The following is a 13672-nucleotide window of genomic DNA, read 5'->3' as shown; positions in this document are numbered from 1 at the left end:
GGACACCAAAAACAAAATTGTAGACCTGCACCAGGCTGGGAAGACTGAATCTGCAATAGGTAAGCAGCTTGGTTTGAAGAAATCAACTATGGGAGCAATTATTAGGAAATGGAAGACATACAAGACCACTGATAATCTCCCTCGATCTGGGGCTCCACGCAAGATCTCACCCCGTGGGGTCAAAATGATCACAAGAACGGTGAGCAAAAATCCCAAAACCACACGGGGGGACCTAGTGAATGACCTGCAGAGAGCTGGGACCAAAGTAACAAAGCCAACCATCAGTAACACACTACGCCGCCAGGGACTCAAATCCTGCAGTGCGAGACGTGTCCCCCTGCTTAAGCCAGTACATGTCCAGGTCCGTCTGAAGTGCATTTGGATGATCCAGAAGAGGATTGGGAGAATGTCATATGGTCAGATGAAACCAAAATATAACTTTTTGGTAAAAACTCAACTCGTCATGTTTGGAGGACAAAGAATGCTGAGTTGCATCCAAAGAACACCATACCTACTGTGAAGCATGGGGTTGGAAACATCATGCTTTGGGGCTGTTTTTCTGCAAAGGGACCAGGACGACTGATCCGTGTAAAGGAAAGAATGAATGGGGCCATGTATCGTGAGATTTTGAGTGAAACCCTCCTTCCATCAGCAAGGGCATTGAAGATGAAACGTGGCTGGGTCTTTCAGCATGACAATGATCCCAAACACACCGCCCGGGCAACGAAGGAGTGGCTTCGTATGAAGCATTTCAAGGTCCTGGAGTGGCCTAGCCAGTCTCCAGATCTCAACCCCATAGAAAATCTTTGGAGGGAGTTGAAAGTCTGTGTTGCCCAGCGACAGCCTCAAAACATCACTGCTCTAGAGGAGATCTGCATGGAGGAATGGGCCAAAATACCAGCAACAGTGTGTGAAAACCTTGTGAAGACTTACAGAAAACGTTTGACCTGTGTCATTGCCAACAAAGGGTATATAACAAAGTATTGAGAAACTTTTGTTATTGATCAAATACTTATTTTCCACCATCATATGCCAATAAATTCATTAAAAATCCTACAATGTGATTTTCTGGATTTTTTTTTCTCATTTTGTCTGTCATAGTTGACGTGTACCTATGATGAAAATTACAGGCCTCTCTCATCTTTTTAAGTGGGAGAACTTGCACAATTGGTGGCTGACTAAATACTTTTTTCCCCCACTGTATACACCCTGTAACAACATAGACTGAAGACATAGGGCCATGTAAGGTACAGTAGTGATTAGGACAGGTGACAGAGGACATTTAGCTCCCCAACAGACTGCCGGTCTATACCTCAGTCAGCAAACATCCATAGAAGACATCAACCATTCACTGCGTTGCAACTGTGTGATCAAGAGTCACTAGGTCTCCATTGTTCTGCTGCTCTGCTTCCATTGAACCATTTGCTTTCTGAGGTAGTGGTCTAGATTTAGCAACAGAGAGATAGTGTCAGACTGGGGGCTCTATCTACATACACAACTCCATCTGTCTTTGTGCGAGATGGATGAGGTAAAAAAAAAGAAGCAAAGAGCGGTGAATATAAACTGCGACTGAAGTGAGCGAGACAAGTGAGAGAGAGACGTTCGGGACATGCAGGGGTGTGAATAATGAGGAGGATAGCGGTGCTAGGATCCCTCCAATCCCTCGGAAACACTGTTAACAACGTGTCTCTCTTCCCCTATGGGTTGAGTACGATACAAGTCCTCGCTATCTTAAGCCTCCCATGTGCAGGGATCCTGGAAAGCAATTTGGCTGGGGGTCATTAAGTCACACCAAACTGTCAGCGATAGTCCATCTATTTCCCCATGTACTCTCTGTAGAAAACCAGGAGCCTGGGTTGTCCTTTCTTTATCCTCTCTCGTTGCCAAGGCTTTATCATGCACAGAAAAACTGCCATATTAATTGAGCTATTACATTGAGGTATTGCTGGCTTGTTAGGCAGGACAATAACCTGCAGGAGCGCTAGCCTTAAGAAGAATAAAAACATTTTACTATTTTTGTGCTTAAGGAGACAAATCCCAGTAGGGGTATGGGTGGGAGGTATTCTTACTTCAATGGAGCACACTGGGCTCCTATTAGGACTATAGATCCCCGTAAAAATATGTTCAGTTGTTCAGCATTGCAGGGCCAGAAAGAAAATGGCAACCCACTCTGACATCAATTAACGGTGCACTGAGAACAACAAAAGCAGCTAGCGCCATCACCTGAGGTGAAGGATATGAGGGATGAGATTGGTCTGAGACAGACAGACTTGTTAGACCTGAGATAACAGCCTTGGAGAGTGGGCAGACATTGTGCTTTTTCACAGGAACTGTCAAGTAACATGTCCAAATGGGAACCAAGCACAGGAGCTTGAACTTGTCCACAGAAAATACAAAGCAAAACAGAGAAACGGTTTTCAATTATCAATTTTCACGCTGTGTCTGGTACAGTAGCTTGTTGGGCAGGTACAGCAGAGCCAAGACAGCACTCTCTCTCTCTCGCTCTTTCTTTCTTTCTTTCTTTCTTTCTCTATGTTTCACCTATTCACCCTTTAGCATGTCTCCTTATTGAGGGGCAGCGTGTACAGGGAGCAATTTAACTAAGCTGTGTAGTTGTTAAATTAGGAGACGTGTAGTTGTTAAAATGACTGGGCATCCTCAAGACACACAGGCCTAACACACACAACACTTAAGATCAAGCAGAAACCACCTGTCTTAAAAACATAATTAGCAACAGATTCATTGATGAATAGATAAGCATGCAAACCATAATATTAAGGAGATAAACGCATGCATCCAAATGCAATATCATACTATTACTCACTATATGTGTGAGTGACAGTGTATCATGGCATTCCCAAGAAGTCAGTGGTGTATAACACTAAACTAGCACTCAAACATCATTCAGAATAGGAAGTTAGCCATAAGCTATTGAAAAACAGAATGTCTAGTGTATTTAACGGTTTGGCTGAAGGCAATGCCACTATTGCCTTTGCCGATCAAGGCATACGAAATCCCAAGGTACTGTAATGCCCAATTCTCTGAACTATTCTTGTACTTTTCAAACTACATTTAGAGATGCATTTGATTTCAGTGAAGTAACAGAGGAATGTACAGCATTGAATTATTACAGTATAATATACAAATATACAAGTAAAAACAAAGCCCTGTACACATGTCATTTGTTTCAATGAGAGTTTTGAGGTTTGCAGTATACAACTATTCATGGATCAGATGTTTCTCGTCCCTCTGGTTAGATGTATAAATGGCACTAATGTGCATAACACTCTCCATAGTAACCAACAGAGCACACAACTCAAGGGCTTCTTATCCTTGAAAGCACTCTCTGTATTTTCCATTTAGTACCTTGCCAGTGTGAATATAACATTTGAGAAATTACAGACACGCACAATTTCTCTGTGTGTTTTAGCCCGTACTAATGCAGGTTATCTTCTATCCCATAATTGTAGGCTAAATCAACAATATGTTTCAAACCCATAAGTCGCGAGTCCTACACGTTTATGGCTATGAACAAGACGCTCCCATATGTTAACTTGTTTATGATGTGCACTGCACCGTTTTCACGATCGTTGAGAGACGGGTCAGACCAAGGTGCAGCGTGGTATGCAAACATGTTTATTAAACTCAATAAACATAAACAAAACAAGAAACAACGTAACGTGAAGTCCTCAGGCTATACACATACAAGCCTCTTCTTGGGGCTGCTTCTCGGGCTTCCTCTTCGGCCGGCACCGTTGATGTCGCTGTTGATCCTCTCCTGCCTGGGCTTCCTCCTTCGCCCAGGGTCCTTTACCTGCCAATATCTCCTCCCAAGTCCAAAATGACTTCCCCACCTGTGTCCAGGGTGTCTGCTGCTCCTGGGCACGCTGCTTGGTCCATTTTTGGTGGGATCTTCTATCACGATTGCTGAGAGATGGGTCAGACCAAGGTGCAGCGTGGTAAGCGAACATGTTTATTAAACTCAATAAACATAAACAAAACAAGAAACAACGTAACGTGCCGTCCTCAGGCTAAACACATACAAGCCTAACACAGAACATAAACAAGATCCCACAACTAAGGTAGGCAAACAGGCTACTTAAGTATGATCCCCAATCAGAGACAACGAGCGACAGCTGCCTCTGAAATACAATTCTAGATCCTAAGCATAGAAATTCTAACATAGAGTTTCACACCCTGACCAAACTACCTATAGAATAACAGTCTCTCCAGGTCAGGGCGTGACAACCGTAAAAGGCTGCATTCACTCACCTGGCTCAAATTTTATAATAATGACGTTGACAAACAAAACAACAGTCTAAGAAATGGAATTACAGATGGGGGCTTACGTCTTCTCTTTTCTTCCCTCAACTTTCCATCACCCCACCTCTCTCTCCCTGCTGTCTACTATCCTTAAATATTTAAGTTGGACAATTTCAGGATGTAATTAAAATGAAGAGCTGGGGTTGAATGCAAGTCAATCTTGATAATAAGGTAATTCATCACGCTATTGATCTTCAGCGCTTGTGGATTCGGCATGGAGTGTTGGTGTGGTATGTGTGTTTGTGTGCAAGCATGCATGCCCATGTTTGTGTTGCTCTGGTTATTTTCTTAGAACACATATTTTCATCCAATATGAGACATTAATCGTCAGCTTTATCCGCCAGTCTCATTTTAGCCTCCATAATACCGGCAAAACCGCCATTGGCAAATTTCAATGTACCAATCAATACAATGCAGAATGTATTCAACTCAACTCAGCACAGCTGAAAGCGTGGCGACATTGATTTGTTTTTCTGCTTGGACAATAAGAATGCTAAAGACAGATTGAGACTGGCTTTGCCAGATGAAATGCACTGTATCTATTTTGTGAACAATGTGTTTTTGTTGCCCATGTCAGTAGCAAACTACAGTACAGTGGCTATTAAAGTTTGATGGAACTTTGATCATTATCGTCCTTTACTTTTCAGAATTGTCTTCTTCCCGGAGACAAAGGATGTATTTTTAGATAGAGGGATGGAATGGAGAAACATGCAGGCATCCACAATGGTGCTGAATGATTTAAGGGCTTTAAGGTGTGCTCTTCCTCCTCTGACCTTTGGAGCGTGCATGCTTTGGGACTTAAAGTAAACACTGCACCAGTTTACTGGTGCTCAAACAGAACAGAACACTCCACATCCAACCTAACTTGCACGTTTCTTATCTCTGTCCCCAGCAGGTCAAAGGTCAAAAGTCACATGTACCAACATGACATAAAAAAGCTACCCTGTATAGTACATCCTCTGAGTTCAACCGAGTCTTCATTGAGTTGCATTAAGCATGAAGTAATCTTTCATAGTAGGCTGCTTGGTGATGCGTTCCTATAGTTGTACGCCTGCTGCAGAATCTCAGATGGGCCACACAAGCTCAAGCTAACACAGGGGCTAGGGCAGGATAAACTATTTAACTGCACACATCCGGCAGGCTTCATTGTGCGTCGCTGCTTGGAGGCAGATTAAAGTAGAATAGTCCTCTGAAGGGTGCTAAGTAAAGCCCATTAAAACTAAAATGGTCCTGTGCAGCAGTTCATACAAATTGCAGCAGGGGAAATGAGCCACTCTCTTTTGTGAGAGGATCATATCCTATGTATGCTTGCTTTGTAACAGATCCAAAAAAAAATTGTCTTCACTGCGGGAGCCTAAGGCTGTCATGTCCCTTCTACATTCATGACGTGAAAGCTGTGTCTCCATTGAGAAATGAACAGTGGGATTATCCTATCCTAATCTGACTCAAGTAGCACAGAGAGTGACCTAGGGTAATTGGGATGGCTCAAGATGCCACTCAAACAGCACACAGGCATCTCTGGACTATTTATCAGAGGACAACTTTTGGCATTGCATTATCATAAGCTTCAAGACCACATCTATTGTACGTCCTTATATGGAGGTAGCCAGTGATAAAAGTTACATTTGTGGGATCAACTCAATTGCCAAAATTGAGAAGTCGTTTTTTGGTGTGTTTGCATCAGCATTTTTACAAGGTGTATACAAGTATTCAGACCCCTTGACTTTTTCCACATTTTGTTATGTTACAGCCTTATTATGAAATTGATTAAATTGTTTTTTTCCCTCATCAATCTACACACAATACCCCATAATGACAAAGCAAAAAACAGGTTATTAAAAATAAAAACAGAAATATCATATTTACATAAGTATTCAGACCCTTTACTCAGTACTTTGTTGAAGCACCTTTGGCAGCGATTACAGCCTTGAGTCTTCTTGGGTATGACGCTACAAGCTTAGCACACCTGTATTTGGGGAGTTTCTCCCATTCTTCTCAGCAGATCCTCTCAAGTTCTGTCAGGTTGGATGGGGAGCGTCGCTGCACAGCTATTTTCAGGTCTATCCAGAGATGTTAGATCGGGTTCAAGTCCGGGCTCTGGCTGGGCCACTCAAGGACATTCAAAGACTTGTCCGAAGCCACTCCTGCGTTGTCTTGGCTGTGTGCTTAGGGTTGTTGTCCTGTTGAAAGGTGAACCTTAGCCCCAGTTTGAGGTCCTGAGTGGTCTGAAGTAGGTTTTCATCAAGGCTTTCTCTGTACTTTGTGCCGCTCATCTTTCCCTTGATCCTGACTAGTCTCCAAGTCCCTGCCGCTGAAAAACATCCCCACAACATGATGCTGCCACCACCATGCTTCACCGTAGGGATGGTGCCAGGTTTCATCCAGAAGTAACGCTTGCCATTCAGGCCAAAGAGTTCAATCTTGGTTTCATCAGGTCTGAGAGTCTTTAGTTGCCTTTTGGCAAACTCTAAGCAGGCTGTCATGTGCCTTTTACTGAGGAGTGGCTTCTGTCTGGCCACTCTACCATAAAGGCCTGATAGGTGGAGTGCTGCAGTGATGGTTGTCCTTCTGGAAGGTTCTCCCATCTCCACAGAGGAACTCTGGAGCTCTCTGAGTGACCATCTTGGTCACCTCCCTGATCAAGGCCCTTCTCCTCCGATTGTTCAGTTTGGCCGGGCAGCCAGTTCTAGGAAGTGTCTTGGTGGTTCCAAACTTCTTCCATTCAAGAATGATGGAGGCCACTGTGTTTTTGGGGACCTTCGATGTTGCAGAAATGTTTTTGTACCCTTCCCCAGATCTGTGCCTCAACATAATTCTGTCTCGGAGCTCTACGGACAATTCCTTTGACTTCATGGCTTGTTTTTTCTCTGAAATGCACTGTCAACTGTGGGACATTATATAGACCGGTGTGTGCCTTTCCAAATCATATCCAATCAATTGAATTTACCACAGATGGACTCCAATCAAGTTTTAGAAACATCTCAAGGATGATCAATGGAAACAGGATGCACCTGACCTCAATTTCGAGTCTCTTAGCAAAGGGTCTGAATACTTTTTATTTTGAATACATTTGCAAAACATTCAAAAAACCTGTTTTCGCTTGGTCATTATGGGGTATTGTGTGTAGATTGATGAGCGAAAAATAATAATTTTATACATTTTAGAATAAGGCTGTAACGTAACAAAATGTGGAAAAAGTCAAGGGGTCAGAATACTTTCCGATTGCACTGTATATGCTAATATACATTGTTTATCTTATATAATAGATAGGCCTTGATCAGTGTATGCGATGAGATTAATTATAATGTGAGAGTGCTGATCTCTGAATCTGTTCAACTTCTCTAACAGAGTTATCTGATGCAGCATTTTTCCTGCATTATGCTAGCATCTTATGCGTGTGACAGGGCGCTGTGTGTTCTTCTGGCCGTGCGGTGTTGAAGCTTTCCCATATGACCCTAAAGTGTGTTGAGATTGTTGTTCTTCTCAATAAGCCCTTCCTGTTACATCATAGCTGACACTGAAATAACTCTTTGTTTCTATTTTGTGCCGTTTTTTAATTGAGTTTTAAATGGCGAGTGCTGTAATGACACATAAAGGCACCAAAGCATCCCGGCCCTGTTATTTTAAGATGCACGTCGTAAGGAGGAAGGCAGCTAGAAGTGGATAATCCAAACTGCCTACAGCACGTTTGACCTTAACAGTGACGTTTCAACTGGTAAAATGTCCTGGCTTGCCACCGGCTCCTCAGACAGAATGTCTGTCACTGCTGACCCAAGTTGTAATTAATGGGCTCACTGTAAAGGCATCACTCAGCCTCTGGACAGACATGACTAAGGGAAATGCAACAGACAATCTCTTTCTCAAAGTGGACATTTGTATGTCTCTAACCCTAACCATGCTTTGTGACATACATGTCCTGTATAAATAATATGTTATTATTGTGATATGTAGAAGTACTGTATGTTCCCACAAGTGACATACAAACGCATGTGTCTGTCGAAGGTAATAAAACAATGGTTAAATGTTATTGTTTTGATATTCCAATGACACCATGTTGGTTTAAGCCATATAAGGATAAATAACAAATACAGATACAATGACTACCACAACCACTACCTCCACCACAACTACTACAATAGTTAATAAAAAATGCTACCGAATACATTAATGTATTAGTCACTTTCATATAAGTCTTCCACTTTAAAGGGTTTAATTTTGTTATTCGACACCCATGTGTAACATCCATCTGTGTGATGTATGGGGGCTATTCAGCACCTGACTGCCCTTCACACGCCAATGCCTGTTGTGGAAAGACAAAGACTTATTTACCCAATTAAATGTAGGAGAGATGTCCTCTCTTTTAACTGCATGTATTGATGTCTGCCACAATTCTGCTACAAATGGCATAAATATAGGATTACACAATGTTGTTCCATTCGTAACCTTTACTAAAATAAGGCAAATGCAGGCACATGCAGTTGGGATAAGTAATATAAAATTGTTATATCCTGTGAAGGGTCATTAGTTGACAATGTGCATTGTCGTCTCCAACCATTGAACCCAATTATTAGAGATAACATCATGCTTACAATCAGAAAATAAAGGAGATAACAATTGAACCAACAAGAAAAATGGTTCAAAAAATAGAATGCTACAAATTAATTACCTGGAAACCAACTGCTGGTCACTGGAGACAGATAACCTATGATTCATTGACTGTTTTCTAGCTATCAGCACATAACTGTCACTGTCACAATTTCATTTAATCAGCTATAATCATTTGTAAAATGTCAGTTCTCATTAAGAGCTGCTTGTAATTCACCATGCCATGACCATCTGTGTTAATGACAACACAGTCAAAGACAACTGCAAGTGGGGACCCCTGAACACAAGGCAGTAGATGAGGCAAGTAATCGTTGTTTCCACTCTCTGCTGGTTAAATATTGTGGATGTGTTTTCCTTTTCTGTCCAATCTCCAGGCCTTGCCTCCTTTCATTACCTTCCATTACAGTCAAACTGAGCTCACAGCCTGGTCCTTGGCCAAATTATATGATTCCTCCACACCGCGGGTGATGTGGCTCCAAAGTTTTCCTCCTCATCTAAATATCTACAATTTGCGGCATCTCTGGTCTTGTGCTTGACACCTTTTAATCTGCGACTCATCCTAATGGTTCCTAATTCCTCAGAAAGTAGGCCGGTCTCCCTGGCGGAGTGTGGAAAATGAAAGGCTGCCCGCCGCCAATGGCCTGGCTTTCCATTCCATTTATTTTTAAACCTTCGCAGAGGTGATACCGGAGTTGGCGTGCAAAAAACCTTTGTCTGCTAGGCCTAATAGCCCCCCTACTCAGGCGTGAGGAGGGTCAGGTATAAATTAAGGAAGGGGAAATGACACGGAGAACAGGAGCACAGGGTGGAACTGTCAGGCCTTATCAGGGCCTATCAGCGGTGAATCTGAAACATGGCCATGTAAATGTCCCCTCATAAATTATGAAAGATGTATTATCACACAAATGGAAAGGGTGACAGTGATGGAAAGAAATGGGGCCTATCAAAGTTATTTCTTCAGCATGGCTTGGCAATTATCCAGGATAATGAATTACTATTCCAATAGCCTAAACCCCCACCCCATCACTCACATGCACATGCTTGGAGATGCCAGGATGTTAAAAAGGTACTGTTCACTGAGTGTACAAAACTCTACAACGTGTCGAACGTGTTCCACAGGGATGCTGGCCCATGTTGGCTCCAATGCTTCCCACAGTTGTGCCAAGTCGGCTGCATGTCCTTTGGGTGGTGGACCATTCTTGATACACACGGGAAACTGTTGAGCGTGAAAAACCCAGCAGTATTGCAGTTCTTGACAGAAACCGGTGCACCTGGAACCTACTACCATATCCGTTCAAAGGCACTTACATTTTTTGTCTTGCCCATTCACCCTCTGAATGGCACACATGCACAATCCATGTCTCAATTGTCTCAAGGCTTAAAAATCCTTCTTTAACCCGTCTCCTTCTCTTCATCTACACTGATTGAAGTGGATTTAACAAGTGACATCAATAAGGGATCATAGCTTTCACCTGGATAGTCTATGCCATGGAAAGAGTTGTTCTTAATGTTTTGTATACTCAGTGTATGTCATGTGCATGTCATACTGTGTGCAGGAGTTGTGGATCACATCTGACCGCTTTTATAAAAGCCAGGCAATAAAGGACATGCTATTCCAATGTGGAATCAGAATGTGGTCTGAATGGCTGAATGACATTCCAGGGCCCGTTTCATCTTATGGATCTACGTTATTTATAGTGTTTGGTTGAATGCAAGCAGCCCAACGCTTTAATAAGGTCCAATGTCAGTTATAGGATGCGTGAAATAATCAATAATTTAAGGTAAACATTGCCTGGGTGTGAGAGAAATCAGAGTCATCCAGGGCATATTGATGTGTGTTACAGTAGTAGGTTTTTAAAAGGATCCCTCCAGGCCAGGGCCCATATTATTTAAGAGTTTGATGATAATCCAGTTTTGGCCTGAAGTAATTAGTGTCAAATATTTATTGAGAGGGTTGTCTTGTTTGGTCATGTATTAACACTGGGTGACAACATGTCACAACAGAGTGTCACATTCAGACACAAAGCCCAAGGATGCAATCACACATAAAAATATAATAGCTTTTGTGATATGAGAAACAGCACACACAAGACACATGTGGTGCTTCTTCACTACTTGACAATGCAACATAAATCTAAGCCACAGACCGACAGTCACATCAATGTCAGCAATGGTTCAGTTTTCAAAGAAAATAAAGGTCCCAGTTTGTCTTACAACCTAGCAGTGCTGTTAGGCTGTCATGTTAGGCAGTGCTTATCTGAAGAAATATCACATCGCAGCATGGCACAGCCAATTCTTTGCTGAATACCTTTCTGAAAGTAAATTCTGTTCAGCTTTGAAGAGCGGTAATTTCCCTCTCCCCAAATACAGTACAGTCTGCCATCTCCAAGTCCACGGTGCAATGCAGCAGGAAACAGGTGCAAAAGGGTAGGCTACTTTCATCATTTAATAAAAGCTATAAGGCTTTTGAGGGGATAGGGCCAGTGGTAGATGATCAAATAATGGCCCTTAGACGTGAAAGAGGTAGTCTGCAATGCATCTTCCCAAAAGTGCCAAAACAGGAGTATTTGTTATGCTGCATAGCCACAATAACACTGCCCCCACTGTCTTCAGTGGATATATCCTTATTGATGGATTATAACTCCAGATCAGGGCTGGAAAAAGCCCTAGCTCATTTCATAGCCCCATACTCCTTTATTTGGGTGTTGAAGGGCACTTCAATATCCAGCGGAGAGGCAATATGAAGGTCATCTCAGTGGCGCCATTAAATATACTCCTATCTTTCCACTCGCCATTATATTTATCGCTCATAAAAATGGCTGACTGCTTGCACTATTATTAGGAGAGAGAGAAACAGAAAGAGAGAGAAGGGAACAACTCCTGTTGCCTGCGCCCTTTTGGATCAGAGCATGCATTTTGTCTTCTCTGATCTGTTTGGTTTACCCTCACCAGCACAATTGTTGCTGTAGCTAAGTCTGTGCCAAGCTGTCTGAAAAGCGGTTTTCTATTAATGTGAGGTGTCTGCTGGATAACGGTTGTTGCCAGTGTTTTTCATGGCTACTTTGGTTTGACTTCCCTGTCTGCCAGAGTGCCAGGTGGGAAAGTACAATATAATTTAGCGGTGGTGGCACTGCCACAAGACTCACTCGAAATTAAATTGGTTATTCTAATATGTTTTGACCTTGAACAAGATCAGCCTTCGGAATAACTGGAAACTATATATTACTGATGGGTTCCATTTAAATTCCAAAGCAAGAAGGGATGAACGAATGCCACATTCAATTTCAAATATCGCATTGAAGACTGAGCATGGATTGATAGATAAACACAGCACTGACATAAGTCACAGGGCAGAAAGGTCAGCCTTCACTACAGGGCTGTTACCATCATCCGTCTTTGATAACAGTCATTGACTCTTATCTTAACACTTAGCAATCAACCAACCATCCATTCAATACCAGGAGGCCACTAGCAAGGCCAGACTAGATATTTTCCCTGTCCTCCTCCCTGTCCTCCTTATTAATCTCTAACACAATCCACCATACTAAAAGTGTATCTTGTAGTGAACTATTGGAATGTAACATAAAATCATTTGGAGGAGAGTTGCACCCGAAATGACTGCAATATATGCAATAAACAACTGAATAAATTACATTGACTGGCTCAGATGGAAGTGTCTGTTTTTGATGCATGGCAGTGACAACTCCTGCACCGAGCACTTCTGCTAGCTTTTCCCCATACACAAATCTATTAGACATTGCACTTCATAAAAGGGATGTCTTCCTCCTAACTTCCTCAGAAATTGCAGAACTTGAGCTTTTAGAAGTGAAAGCGAACAAGCCTGTGATTTTGAGATTTTGCTCTTTTAAACTCAGCAAAAAAAGAAACGTCCTCTCAATGTCAACTGCGTTTATTTTCAGCAAACTTAACATGTGTAAATATTTGTATGAACATAACAAGATTCAACAACTGAGACATAAACTGAACAAGCTCCACAGACATGTGACTAACATAATTTGAATAATGTGTCCCTGAACAAAGGGGGGATCAAAATCTAAAGTAACAGTCAGTATCTGGTGTGGCCACCAGCTGCATTAAGTACTGCAGTGCATCTCCTCCTCATGGACTGCACCAGATTTGCCAGTTCTTGCTGTGAGATGTTACCCCACTCTTCCACCAAGGCACCTGCAAGTTCCCGGACATTTCTGTGGAGAATGGCCCTAGCACTCACCCTCCGATCCAACAGGTCCCAGACGTGCTCAATGGGATTGAGATCCGGGCTCTTCGCTGGCCATGGCAGAACACTGACATTCCTGTCTTGCAGGAAATCACACACAGAACGAGCAGTATGGCTGGTGGTATTGTCATGCTGGAGGATCATGTCAGGATGAGCCTGCAGGAAGGGTACCACATGAGGGAGGAGGATGTCTTCCCTGTAACGCACAGCGTTGAGATTGCCTGCAATGACAACAAGCTCAGTCCGATGATGCTGGGACACACTGCCCCAGACCATGACGGACCCTCCACCTCCAAATCGATCCCGCTCCAGAGTACAGGCCTCAGTGTAACGCTCATTCCTTCGATGATAAACGCGAATCCGACCATCAGCCCTGGTGAGACAAAACCGCGATTCGTCAGTGAAGAGTACCTTTTGCCAGTCCTGTCTGTTCCAGCGACGGTGGGTTTGTGCCCATAAGCGACGTTGTTGCCGGTGATGTCTGGTGAGGACCTGCCTTACAACAGG

The sequence above is a fragment of the Coregonus lavaretus genome, assembly GCF_964263955.1.
Source record: "Coregonus lavaretus genome assembly, chromosome: 30".
Taxonomy (NCBI): Eukaryota; Metazoa; Chordata; class Actinopteri; order Salmoniformes; family Salmonidae; genus Coregonus; species Coregonus lavaretus.
Note: the sequence above shows the minus strand (reverse complement) of the source record.